This window comes from Monodelphis domestica, chromosome 2 (assembly GCF_027887165.1).
Source record: "Monodelphis domestica isolate mMonDom1 chromosome 2, mMonDom1.pri, whole genome shotgun sequence".
Classification (NCBI taxonomy): Eukaryota; Metazoa; Chordata; class Mammalia; order Didelphimorphia; family Didelphidae; genus Monodelphis; species Monodelphis domestica.
In genome coordinates this window covers 318137688-318152299 of record NC_077228.1, presented here as the reverse complement: position 1 = coordinate 318152299, position 14612 = coordinate 318137688, and positions in this window count along the sequence as shown.

The following is a 14612-nucleotide window of genomic DNA, read 5'->3' as shown; positions in this document are numbered from 1 at the left end:
ATAAATAGGGTATAAAATGTTTATCTAAACCTAATTTTCTCCATACTGTTTTTGAATTTTCTCAGCAGTTTTTGCCAAATAGTGAGTTCTTGTCCCAAAAGCCAGGGTCTTTGGGTTTATTGACCATTAGCTTGCCTAGATTTACACATAATTTAGCCACTGATCCACACCTTGGTCTTTTAGCCAGCACAATATTGCTAGCATGCGGCAGCGGCCACACCTCAGTCAATGGCTTAGACAGGCCAGCTAAACCTTGTTAGGGTAGCCTTAGGGTCATAGACCTCTAGTGAACTAAGGCTTTGCTCACCCAGCATGTGAAGACTGCTTTGGTGGAACAGACAGAAGAAACCAATAAGAAGGTTCAAAGGCTGAGAGGGTGACGCAGCAAAGCATTGTGGAGTGCTTAGGGTGTGTTGGAGCACAAAAGACAACACGGCCATCCAATGCAGCTGAGGAAGTCTCCAGGTGTAACGACTTTCCATGCCACTGGACCCAGGCTTCCAATGCCAAGAGAGTGGGACTGTCTCTGTGCATCGACTTTTCCACTTAAATCTCCTTCACGCACAAGTGTTTTTGTGCACACTCATCTACATCACAGATGAAAGCGCACAAAGGCAATCGTCATCCTCGGTTACGGAGAGACTACTACTATATTATTTTGATGACCACTGCTTTATAGTACAGTTTAAGATCTGGTACAGCTAGGCATCCATCCTTCACTTTTGTTTTCATTATTTTCCTTGATATTCTTGACCTTTTGTTCTTACAGATGAAGTTTGTTATAAATTTTTCTAATTCTATAAAAAGTTTTTTGGTAGTTTGATAGGTATGGTACTGAATAAGTAGATTAATTTGGGTAGCATTGTCATGTTTATTATATTAGCTTATCCTGCCCATGAGCAATTAATATTTTTACACTTATTTTGATCTAATTTTAGTTGTGTGAAGTGCTTTGTAGTTGTCTTCATATAATTCCTGTGTTTATCTTCATAGATTTCTAAATACTTTTTACTGTCTAAAGTGATCTTTAATGGAGTTTCTCTTTCAAACTCTTGCTGATGAGTTTTATTGGAATGACATTGACTTTGATTATATCGAATTAAAAAGTTTTTGTACAAACAATTAATACAGTTCTAGCTTTAATTATGTGGAAAGTGTTTTGTAGTTATATTCATAAAATTCCTCTGTTTGTCTTGTAAGATTGATTCCTAAATATTTTATATTGTCTAGAGTGATTTTAAATGGAGTTTCTCATTCTAACTCCTGTTGCTGAGTTTGTTGGAAATATATAGAAATGCTGATGATTTATGTGGGTTTATTTTGTACCCTTTAACTTTGCTAAAGTTGTTAATTATTTCCACTAGTCTTTTAGTTGATTTTCTGGGGTTCTTTAAGTATATCATCATATTATCTGCAATGAGTGATAGTTTAATTTTTTTCATTACCTACATTAATCCCTTCAATTTCTTTTCTTCTTTAATGGATATCGCTAGCGTGTCTAGAACAGCATTAAACAATAGAAGTAATAATGGGCATCCTTGCTTCACTCTTGATCTTATTGGAAAGGCTTATAACTTCTCCCATTGCAGATGATACTTGCTGATGGTTTTAAATATATACTGTTTATTATTTTGAGGAATGGCCCCTTTATTTCTATACTTTTTAGTGTGTTCAAATGGAATGACTGTTGTATTTTGTTAAAGGCTTTTTTCTGCATCTGTTGAGATAATCATGTGAATTCTGTTGGTTTGAGTATTGATATACTCAATTAGGTGGATGGTTTTCCTAATATTAAACCATCCTTGCTTTCCTGGTATAAATCCCAACTGATTATAGTGAATAATCTTTGTGATAACTCACTAGAGTCTTTTGGCTAGTCTTCTGTTTAAGATTTTTGCATCTATGTTCATTAAGGAGATTTGTCTATAGTTTTCTTTCTTTCTTTCTTTTTGGTCTATGTGGCTTTAGAATCAGTACCCTATTTCTGTCATAAAAGGAACTTGGTCAAACTCGGTCTTTTCTTATTTTGTCAAATAATTAGTATAATATTGAGATTAGTTGTTCTTTAAATGTTTCACATATTTCACTTGTGTATTTATCTGGCCTTGGGGATTTTTTCTTAGGAAGTTCCTTGATGGCTTATTCAATTTCTTTTTCTCAGATGGGATTGTTTTAGAATTCTATTTTTCTTTTTTGTTAATCCAGGCAATTTATATTTTTGTAAATATTCATCCATTTCACCTACATTGTCATATTTATTGCCATATAATTGAGCAAAGTAGTTCTTAATAATTATCTTAATTTCATCCTCATTAGAGGTGTGATCACCCTTTTCATCTTTGCTACTGTTAATTTGATTCTCTTCTTACTTTTTATTAGATTAACTAGTACTTTATGTATTTTGTTTTTTTCAAAGTACCAGCTCCTTGTCTTATGTATTAGTTTAATAGTTTTTGTTTTTGTTTTTTTTTTTACTTTCAATTTGATTAATTTCCCCTTGAATTTTTAGGATTTCCAATTTAGATTTTTATCTGGGGATTTTTTATTTGTTCTTTTTTTAAACATTTTTTAAAATTACTAGTCCAATTCATTGATCCTTTTCATCTATATTTTGTTGGCAGAGGCACTCAGTGATATAAATTTTCTCCTGATTACTGCGTGGCTGTATCCCATAGGTTTTGATATGATGGCTACTCATTGTTATTCTCTTTAATGAAGTTTTTTATGATTTCTTCTTTGACCCACCAGTTTTGAAGAATTGAATCACTTAGTTTCCAATTAATTTTAAATTTCCATGGACCCTTGTTAATTATAATTTTACCTCATTATGATCTAAGAGTGTGACATTTATTATTTCTGCTTTTCTGCATTTCTTTGCAATATGTCTATGACAAAATACATGATTGATCTTTGTATATATGCCATATGCTGCTGAGAAGAATGTCCATTCCTTGTTATCGCTGTTCAGTTTTCTTCAGATATCAATTAACTCATTTTTCTAACATTTAATAAAATTTCACTCATAAATATTGATCCTTTTAGCATTGAATCTGCTGAATTATTGTTTATTGTGGGGGAATTTGGAGAGTAAGGTAGTCTCTTGCTCTGTTCTACCATCTTCCCACAATCTGTCCTTTAAAGAATTCTAGAACTGTTTATATAATTAATTTTATTTCTGCCACTGCACTTTATTTAGAATCACAAATATTTTAAAGTTGGAGGGGCTTTCATAATATATAGATTCTAATGATTTCAAAGTGAGAGATAAATGAGAGCCACTAAACTCTTCCTAAGGGCAGTTAGCTGGAATAGGAGATAAGAGTGCCAGGCCTGGCATCAGGAAGATTCATCACTACTAAAAAACCTTAAAATGGAAGGTTTTCTGTTGGCTACATATTAACTGAGAAAGCCACAGATTAACATTACTTAAATTTTATTGTACTTTATTTATTTACTTAAATAATTTTCAATTACATTTTAATCAAGTTTAGGAGGTACTTGAAACTGTGTTCTATAATTATCTCTGTTCAGGTAGTTCTCAGGTCTATCTGTCCAGTCCTAAAGTCTCTAGCTTTACAATATCAACATCTTAATCTTAAAATACCTCACACTTAAGATTTCCAAAATAGAAATTATCTCTTCTCAAAAGCTTCCTTTCTTACCAAATTTCCCTTGATAGTAAAGTTCCCAATCACCTTGTTGTCATACTCACATTAATATCACTGTTTGAATCTGTTGTTAAGGGTGGTCATTTCTGACTTCACTTCATCTCTTGTATAAGCCCAATCATTTCCATTCATATAACCATCAAGCTAATTAAGATCTTTATCATTTCACATCTGGACAATTACAACAGCCTTTTGATTAGTCTTTTTTTTCCCCAGGTCTCTATATTCTAACCCATTTTTCAGTTAAATACCAAAGTGATTTTCCCCACAGATCAGATGTGCCAATATCATCCTGTATAGATGAACTATAGCCACTTTCTTTTCCATCTAGAAATAATATGGTTTTAAAAACCTTTTACTTCTTAGCTCCTTCTAGCCTCTTCAGCCTTCATATATTTTCATTCTCTCTATTTTTACTATGAAATCTAGCAACGCTTGCAATACTGCTGTTCCATGAACATGATAACTCCATCTCCTGACTCCTTCATTTTTCATAGGATGGCTCCATTGTCAGATATTCTCTCTCTCCTCACCTCTGCTTGGTTTCTCTAGTTTCCTTCAATATTGAGCTCATTTTCCTTCTTTCTGAAAGAGGCTTTTCCAATGTATTCCCATTATAGGGTCTTTTGTCTGAAATGGCTTCTTCTTTCCTTCCTTCCTTCCTTCCTTCCTTCCTTCCTTCCTTCCTTCCTTCCTTCCTTCCTTCCTTCCTTCCTTCCTTCCTTCCTTCCTTCCTTCCTTCCTTCCTTCCTTCCTTTCTTTCTTTCTTTCTTTCTTTCTTTCTTTCTTTCTTTCTTTCTTTCTTTCTTTCTTTCTTTCTTTCTTTCTTTCTTTCTTTCTTTCTTTCTTTCTTTCTTTCTTTCTTTCTTTCTTTCTTTCTTTCTTTCTTTCTCTTTCTTTCTTTCTTTCTTCCTTCCTTCCTTCCTTCCTTCCTTCCTTCCTTCCTTCCTTCCTTCCTTCCTTCCTTCCTTCCTTCCTTCCTTCCTTCCTTCCTTCCTTCCTTCCTTCCTTCCTTCCTTCCTTCCTTCCTTCCTTCCTTCCTTCCTTCCTTTCTTTCTTTCTTTCTTTCTTTCTTTCTTTCTTTCTTTCTTTCTTTCTTTCTTTCTTTCTTTCTTTCTTTCTTTCTTTCTTTCTTTCTTTCTTTCTTTCTTTCTTTCTTTCTTTCTTTCTTTCTTTCTTTCTTCCTAACTGCCTATATATATGTGTGCATATTTATATCTTGAATATATCATTTTAAAACATTTCACCATTGAAGAATTCTCTTGTTTAAGACAGGGTCCATGGGTTTGCCTTTCTTTTTATTCCCAAATGCCAAGTATAGTTCCTGGCATTTATTAAACACTCAATGAATACTTGTTGATTTATTATTGACACTGATGCATTATTTAGATGGAAATGTCAGTAGTTTCATATTAATGCTTTTAGATGTGTCAATTGTAGGAGGCAAGAATCACTTATGTAGGAGTGTGTTCGTGAGTCAGAATTAGATAAAACTAAAACATATAGTCATAAATTATACATAATTTTGAAGTTTGATTCATAGGTCTTGTCAGAACTAGATACTTTACCTTCCTTGTACTATTCCCATTTAAGCACAGGGAGAAATGTTTTTCTTAGGAAAAAAATATGCAAAAATCCATCTCTTTACCATCTCTAACAACTCTACCAGTTTTTCCAGGTTAACTTAGTCCATTTATATTCTTGTTTGTGATTTGTATGGACTACTAACATGAGGATGCTTAAAAAGAATTTCATGGTTACAGTTCTATCCTGCTGCTTTGCAAATTTAAGTAGAAGTACTGGAATGAGATTCATGGATTTATACTTGTAATCAGGAATATAGTAAGACTCAAAAAAAGCCTACATGGCAGCAAGAGAATTAATTTCAAAGGACATATACATGTGAAATAGTTTTTCTAGCTAATTGGTATAGTGCAAATGGGGTCCTAAATAACAAAAATGCTTAATAGCCACGAGGACATGAGCTAAAAGAGCTGATATTCCTATCCTTAAAGGGAAAAAAAGATGCTTAGGAATCACATGCTGGAGAATAATAGCAGAGATCAGTTTAGCAGAAACAACAATAGAAAACAACTCAGAGATATGCTAACTTGCTTCTTGGTAAGATTGCAAAAAAAACAAATATTTAATACCATGTGAGGAACAAGTAGCTGAGATAGTGGCTAAAAAGAGTTTTAGTGGGGGTACATTCCTTAAGGAGTATGGTTTTTCCAGAGTTACCAGTTAACCCCAGCCATGTGTGTTTCCTGACAATGCTCCCTAGCTCATGCTCTCTGTCTGTCTCTGTCTCTGTCTCTGTCTCTGTCTCTTTCTCTGTCTCTGTCTCTGTCTCTCTGTCTCTGTCTCTCTCTCAATCTCTCTCACATTCTCATGTATAACTGGGATGTGGAAAGTCAGTCTTTATGAGCATGTAGCATCATTCTTTTCTTGTCACTTATTCTTTTATTCTTTCATCTGTTCCTTCATTTAATTTTTGTTTATTGTTTTGAAATAAGGTTATTCTTGGTTGGCACACAAAAGCAACATATAAGTGAGGGTATGAGGGTTTTAAGGGATATTGACTAATAACATTCCCCAAAACTGAAATAAATTTTCTGGAGATGAACATGTGAAGTTGTTCTGAGGCATCTTAAAATAATAAGGAATGGAACGTGGAATTTTAAATCTGAATACTTGAGACCTCAGGAGAAAATCTTTTAAATTATTTTTTTTTCTTCCCAATAGCCCCATGATTAGCTACTCAGTGTAATTGCTTCTTAACCCCGGTCCCAACTAAATTTACTTAAATAAGTACTCAACATACAAAACTACAGACCTCCAGGGCAATATTTTTCAGATCTGCTTGAATCAATAAGGAAGAACTAAATAATTGATGATATAATAATTGAGAAAATGAATTAAAATCAGTGTTTCATTAATGAACAAATAATATATATTATAGATGTCCTAAGATTACACTAAGTTTATTATTTGATATAAATAGTACAATCAATTACAAGAATTACATTGAAATCTCATATAAGCAAGAACTGTGTCAATGCCCATTTCTATAATCCATTTTGTCCTTTATACTTCACTAATAAATAAATTAAAATATATTTACTGTATACTTACTATGTTCTGAGAACTATGATAAACATTTAGAATCCTAATAAGAAAATGAATAAATTAAAGCATACACATATATATGTGTGTGTTTGGGTATGTTTACATATATATATATGTATATATATATATGTATATATATGTGTGTGTGTGTGTATGTGTGTGTATACATATTTCATGTCAAGTAGTGAGATAGTCCCTACCTTCACTAAGTTTATATTTTAAAATAGGGAGACAAAACATACATGGGATTTTATGACCAAGAAAAAAGTTTTCATTTAGAAAATCAAAATCATGAGGGTGGAGTCAAGATATTAGATAGGATGTATCTGACAGCTGAAGTCTTCAAAAATTCCTCTACAAATAATTTTAAAATAAAGCCTTAATTCAAATTCAGAAATTGCAGAGCCAACAAAAGGTCAGAGTGATAATTTTTTTTTCTGCCTAAAACAATTTAAAAGATTGATAAGACAGATATATGGGTAGGAGTCAGCCATAAGGATGTCAGCAGCACTAACTATGGGCATTGGAGGTGTTTGCAACAGTGAGGCAATAGTAGCAACTTTGAGAAGTTAGGTTGAACAACTAATAAAAAAGAGATCACAAACTATTGAATAATAAATAAGACTAGAAGCTGGTATTTTGAAAAACATAAACAAAGTACTGGTCAATTTAATTTAAAAAAGGAAAGAAGAAAACCAAATTAACAGTATCAAAGATGAAAAGGGAGACCTCACCTCTAAGGAATAGGAAATTAAGGCAATCATTAAAACTATTTTGCCCAATTATATGACAATAAATATGGCAATATAGGTGATATGGAGGAATATTTTCAAAAATATAAATTGCCTAGGCTAACAGAGGAAGAAATATAATACTTAAATAACTCCATATCAGAAAAATAAATTGAACAAGCCATCAAAGAAATCCCTAAGAGAAAATCCCCAGGTCCAGATGTATTCACAAATGAATTCTATCAAATATTCAAAGAACAACTAATCCCAATACTATAAAAACTACTTGACATAATAAGGAAAGAAGTTCTACCAAATTCTACCAAATACCAATGATACAAATATGGTACTAATTCCAAAGCCAGACAGATCAAAAACAGAGAAATAAAACTATAGACCAATCTCCTTAATGAACATAGATACAAAAATCTTAAATAGAATACTAGCAAAAAGACTCCAGCAACTGATCGTGAGGGTTATTCACTCTGATCAGGTGGGATTTATGCCAGGAATGCAAGGATGGTTTAATATTATGAAAACCACCCAACTAATTGACAATATCAAGAAGCAAACCTACAAAAATCACATGATTATCTCAATAGATGCAGAAAAAGCCTTTAAAAATACAACACTTATTCCTATTGAAAACACTAGAAAATATGGGAATTAAAGGGCCTTTTCCAAGAATAATTAACAGTAAATATCTAAAACCATCAGCAAGTATAATCTGCAATGGGGATAAACTAGAATCCTTCCCAATAAGATCATTAGTGAAACCAGGATGCCCATTATCCCCTCTATTATTTAACATTGTACTAGAAACACTAGCAGTAGCAATTAGAGAAGAAAAAGAAATAAATAGAAAGTATTAAAATAGGCAATGAGGAGACCAAGGATCACTCTTTGCAGATGATATGATGGTCTATTTAAAGAATCCTAGAAAATCAACTAAAAAGCTAATGGAAATAAACAACAACTTTAGCAAAGTTGCAGGATACAAAATAAACACACATAAGTCATCAGCATTTCTATATATTTCTAAAATAGCTCAGCAGCAAGAATTAGAAAGAGAAAATCCATTTAAAATCACCTTAGACAATATAAAATACTTAGGAATCTATCTGCCAAGAAAAACACAGGAATTATTTGAACACAACTACAAAACACTTTCCACACAATTAAAACTAGATCTAAATAATTGGGAAAAAAATTAATTGCTAATGGGTAGGACAAGCTAACATAATAAAAATGACAATCCTACCCAAACCAATTTACTTATTTAGTGTCATACCCATCAAACTACCAAGAAACTTTTTTACTGAATTAGAAAGAAACATAACAAAGTTCATTTGGAAGAAAAAAGATCAAGAATATCAAGGGAAATAATTTTTAAAAAATGTGAAGGAAGGTGGCCCAGTAGTACCAGATCTGAAACTATAATATAAAGCATTGGTCATCTAAACAATATGGTACTGGCTAAGAAACAGAAGGGAGAATCAATGGAATAGAATTGGGCTAAGTTACCTCAGCAAGAGAGTCTATGATAAACCCAAAGATCCCAGCTTTTGGTTTAAAAATCCACTATTTAACAAAACTTCTGGGAAAATTGGAAAACAGTATGGGAGAGACTAATTTTAGATCCTGTGATATTTAAAATGGTTGAGGTCTTAAACTGTAGTGAGTTAAAATGGTGGAAGATATAAGATATAAGAGAGGGTGAGTAAATTTGACCCCAGAAAATATGTTTCACTACAGTGTCTTGGTTTTAAATCAAATATAAGGTGGTCGCCAGGGAAATATTCCCAATTATTCAAATACCCAAGTCAACTGGGTTTTATAGAGAATTTTAATTAATAATATAATGAGGAATTATAGAAAGAGTAGGAAAGGAATAATTATGCAGGGCCTCAAGCCAATATGGCCTAGACCTGAGTCTTAAGAGAGAGAATCAGTCAGTCAGTCTTTTAACACTCACCACAAGGTCTGCCTAAACAAGGATTCTAGTGACACCAGGCCAGCTCCATCTCAGCTGACTTCACCAGAGAGCCTTCCAGCCAAAGACTGTTCCAAAAGGCCTCTCTCCAGAGCCTCCAGAGGGTCAGAGTCCCCTTAGAGGAGCTCCAGCAAGACCTCCTTAGAGATTGTCCTCCAAGAGCTTCCCTTCTCCAGAGCTTCTCTCAAGAGATTCTTCCCAAGCGATCCTCATCAGAGATCCTCCAAAAGGAATTCCTCCAAAAGGAATATCCTCAAGAGATTCTGCTTTGTCTTATATAGGGGTTTTTCTCCCATGTCACCTCCCCTAAGTCCCTACATCTACCAATCACTGTAGATGCTTTCCAAAGGACTGCCCATCTAAATTTCTGCTAAGTAGACCAATCTCCTCAGTAAGTCTGAATCAGAAAAAATTCTGCTGTGTCGACCAATCTCCTCAGTAAGTCTGAATGAGAGAAAACACAGCTGAGTCAACTAATCTCATCAAGAGAAAACTTGCCCGACCCTTTTAGGTACCTAGCATCCCATTGTATCAATTCTAAAAACAGGCCTGGCTCAAAGAACTCCTTGCTTTATTGTGAGCATGGGTCCAAGTACTTTCATTGTTTAGCAAGGAGTTTTCTCTCCTAAAGCAGTCTTAAGTACGGGTAGAGTAGGGGACCTCCCATAGCAAGGCGTTTTCTCCCCTAAAGCAGTCTTAAGTACGGTTGGAGTAGAGGTCCTCCCATTTCTGATCCTTGTGAGTTCTCACATCAAAATGGGGAATGTTTCTCAGTAGGGAATTTGTTCCAATTAAGAGGAAATTTTTAACATTCACAAGTCTGAGAGATTTCAAGATTTACAGTCCACATCTCACACACTACACCAAGATAAACTCAGAATGGATGAATATCTTGAATATAAAGAAGAAAATTATAAATAAATTAGGTGAACACAGAATAGTATACTTGTCAGATAATTGGGAAAGAAAGACTTTAAGACCAAGAAAGAGTCAGAAAAAATTATAAAATGTAAAATAAATAATTTTGATTACATTAAATCAAAAAGTTTTTGTACAAATGAATCCAATGCAACCAAAATTAAAAGGGAAGCAACAAATTGGGGAAAAATCTTTGTAACAGAAACCTCTGTCAAAGGTCTAATTACTCAAATTTATTAAGGATCTAAATCAGTTGTACAAAAAAAAAGCCATTCCCCAATTGATAAATGGGGAAGGAACATGAATAGGCAATTTTCAGACTAAAAAAATCTAAACTATCAATAAACACTTGATAAAGTGTCCTAATTCTCTTATAATCAGAGAAATGCAAATCAAAACAACTCTGGAGGGGATGTGACAAAATTGGGACATTAATGCATTGTTGGTGGAGTTGTGAATTAATCCAACCATTCTGGATGGCAATTTGAAACTATTCCCAAAGGGTGCTAAAAGACTGCTTGCCCTTTGATCTAGCCATAGCACTGCTGGATTTGTACCTGAATGAGATCATAAAGAAAAACATTAATAGTGGCACTCTTTGTGGTGGCAAAAAATAAATAAATAAAAAAGGAAAATGAGGGGATGCCCTTCAATTGGGGAATGACTGAAAAAATTGTGTCATTTCTTGGTGATGGAATACTATTATGCTCAGAAGAATAAAGAACTGGAGGAATTCCATGTGAACTTGAATGGCTTCTAGGAATTGATGCAGAATTAAAGAAGCAGAACCAGAGGAACATTATACACAGAGACTGATACACTGTGGCACATTTGAATATAATGGACTTCTCTACTAGCAGCAATGCAATGTTCCAGGACAATTCTGAGGTACTTATGAGAAATAATGCTATCTACATTCAGAGGAAGAACTGTGGAAATAGAAACATAGACGAAAAACAACTGTTTGAACACAAGAAATGATGGAGATATAATTGGGGATATAGACTCTCAATGATCACCCTAGTACAAATATCAATAATATGGAATAGGTCTTCATCAATTACACATGTAAAACCCAGAGGATTTATGCATTGGCCATGGGACAGAGTTTGGGGGAGAGTAGGGAAAGAACATGAATCTTGTAACCATGGTAAAATATTCTGAATTAATTAATTAATTAAAATTTTTCTAAACTTAAAAAAGAGATTACATGGGGATTCTTTAGTGGCACTGGGTGTAATTTGCATTAATACACAACACTATTGATCATAGAAAATTCTGGGTCATAGTTTCAGGGCCGACAAGGGGTCTTGTGGTCAATCACAAAGGAACAATGGCCTTGATCTTAGTTTTACGGCAGAGAGAAGCACTAGCATTTACTGTGCAGGAAAGTAGGGCACAGAAACAGAAACAGAAAGTGGGGGACAGAAAGTAGGAACAGTAAGTTCACAATTCCAGGCCAAGAAGAACATTAACACATGGAGTTTCAAGAGAACAAGGCAAAGATCAGAGTGTAGCACAGGGGTCAGTGACAAAATGTCATCCCAGTTTATCCTAACTTTGAATCACTGAAAACTTGAAAGCTCCAAGAACTAGCTTTGAAAACAATAAAATGAAAAAGCCTGAATCTTGAGATAATGCTTCTCTATCCCAGAGCTTTAACCTAAAGTTTGAAGTCAAGAAATATACTAGAAAAATGGGAAGACAATATTAAAAAGGAAGTTGACCATAAAAGAAAATAAGGGGGCAGGGGAGATTAACACATAAACTAGAAGATAGCAATGTGAAAACAGATATAATCAAGGCCTCAAAGAAAAACACAATTTTGCTCAAACCCAACAAGAATTCCTAGAAAGTTAAAGAAAGAGATTAAGACTGGTAGAGGGAAAAGGTGGGATAATAAATGTCAATGATGCAAAAAATTATGAAAATAAAATTAACATGCTGAAAGAGGCACAAAAACACTGAAAAAACTAACATGTTAAAAAACAAAATTGACCCCATAGTAAAAGAGGTAAAAAATTTGCTGAAGTATAGAACTCCATAAAAATTAGCCTGAAAATGGATAGATAAAAATAGACTAGTTGAGTTTAATCTCCCTCAACCAAGAATGGTTAGCCCTGATACTAGATCTCCAAAGAGAAATATGAATGAAAAATGACTGTTTGAATGAATTATAGTAGTAGTAGTCTCTTGGTAACCAAGGATGACAATTGTCTTTGTGCGTTTTCATCTATGATATATGAGTGTGCACAAAGACACTTGTGCATGAAGGAGATTTAAGTGGAAAAGTCGATGCACAGAGACAGTCCCACTCTCTCGGCATTCGAAGCCTGGGTCTAGTGGCATGAAAAGTCTTTACACCTAGAGACTTCGACAGCTGCATTGGATGACCCTGTTGTCCTTTGTGCTCCAACATGCCCTAAGCACTCCACAATGCTTTGCTGCGTCACTCTCTCAGCCATTGAACCTTCTTATTGGTTTCTTCCATCTGTTCAGCCAAAGCAGTCTTCACATGCTGGGTGAGCAAAGCCCTGGTTCACCAGGGTCTACGACCCTATGGCTACTCTCACAGGGTTTAGCCAGCTGTCGAAGCCGTTGCCCGGGGTATGGCTGCTGCCGCATGCTAGCAGCTACAAGTGAGAGAATGAATTAAAATTAATGAAAAAATACTTTACATATTATGATATTTAAATCTTAACAACAATCCATATGAAACAAATTTGTACTTTATTATATATATTACGGGTAGGTATATTAGTCTATCCCTAAGGTTGTGGCTAGACTTATAATGCTAGCCTGAGGGATTAGTGACATTGTACATTCCGTCATTTATCTGCCCTTGCAATATACCCTAGATCCATCCTGGCAAATTTATGGCACATGTGTCAAAGAAGGCATGCAGAGCCCTCTCTATGGGAATATGTGCCTTGCCCACCAGAGTTCATTACTAGAAAGGCAGAAGGACTCAGGCCTAGCTGCTCACTTCCCCCTATCCACTGTGCCTGAGGACAGCTTTTCATTTCACTTGTACTTCTGCCCAGCAACCAGATGAGAGCATTTCCCTCCTCTCCTGTATGGAGTAATATGGACAGCTCACATACAGCAGAGCTGAAGGGGAAGGGAGAAGCACTCTAGGGCCACTCCCCAACCCCTCTCCACCACCTGAAGGCATTCCTCACTTCACCCAACCCTTAGTCCAGCAGCTCAATGGGAGCATTTTGTCTATCCCCTGTCTAGGATAAGGTGGTCAGGGAGTGGAGTAGGAGGTGGGGGGAAGGTACTTAGTCTGGGGGGTGGAGCACAGGACTCACTCTCTAAAAGCTTTGCCATCACTGCCCTAGATCCATTGCTCTGGAGTGGCCTGTCTGTTCAGTTGGAGAAATAGGCTTCTAGGACTTCAACACCACAAATTACTGAGAAAACAAATCAATTTTTGGCTCTAAGATAATATGTACTCTCAACCAGATCAAGGCAAAAACAAAAAGGGACTCAGAGTAAAAAATGTGAACTAAGTATGGAAGAGACAGTTTTATTTTAATGCTAGAAGAGAACTGGGCATCTAGATGGTGCAGTAGGTAGAGCACTGGGCCTGGAGTCAGAAAAACCTGAAACCAGATATGGCCTCAGATATTACTAGTTGTGTGATTCTGGGCAAGTCATTTATCTCTGCATCAGTTTCTTTTTCATTTATAAAATTAAATGGAAAAGGAAATGGCAAATCCCTCAAATATTTTTTTTTCTAAGAAAACACTAAATGGAATCAAAAAGGGTTGTATACAATTGAAACAACTTAACCACAGAATGAAAATGCTAAGCAATAATGACTCCTTGAATGATTACAATGCAGAGGTTAATTTGCAATGTTCATTGGGCTATTAATTAGTAGAGCTGTCCATTAATCATTTCACATTTCTCACTTACTAAGTAAGGTCTAGTTGGCTCTGCTTTTGGTGGCTTCTGAATGGATGACTCTTAACCCTTCTTCTGGTCTGTTGCCAACTCTACCTTTGTTGATTCAGCTGTTATTTTTGCTACAACTTCTCTGATATCTCATACTCTGCTGCTTGGATTCCTAGGTGAGTGTGAGTGTTGATCTAGTATTGGGATGCCCATTAACAATTATGTGCCCACATGAGGTAGAAGCATTGTTGCTAAGGCATAGAACACAGG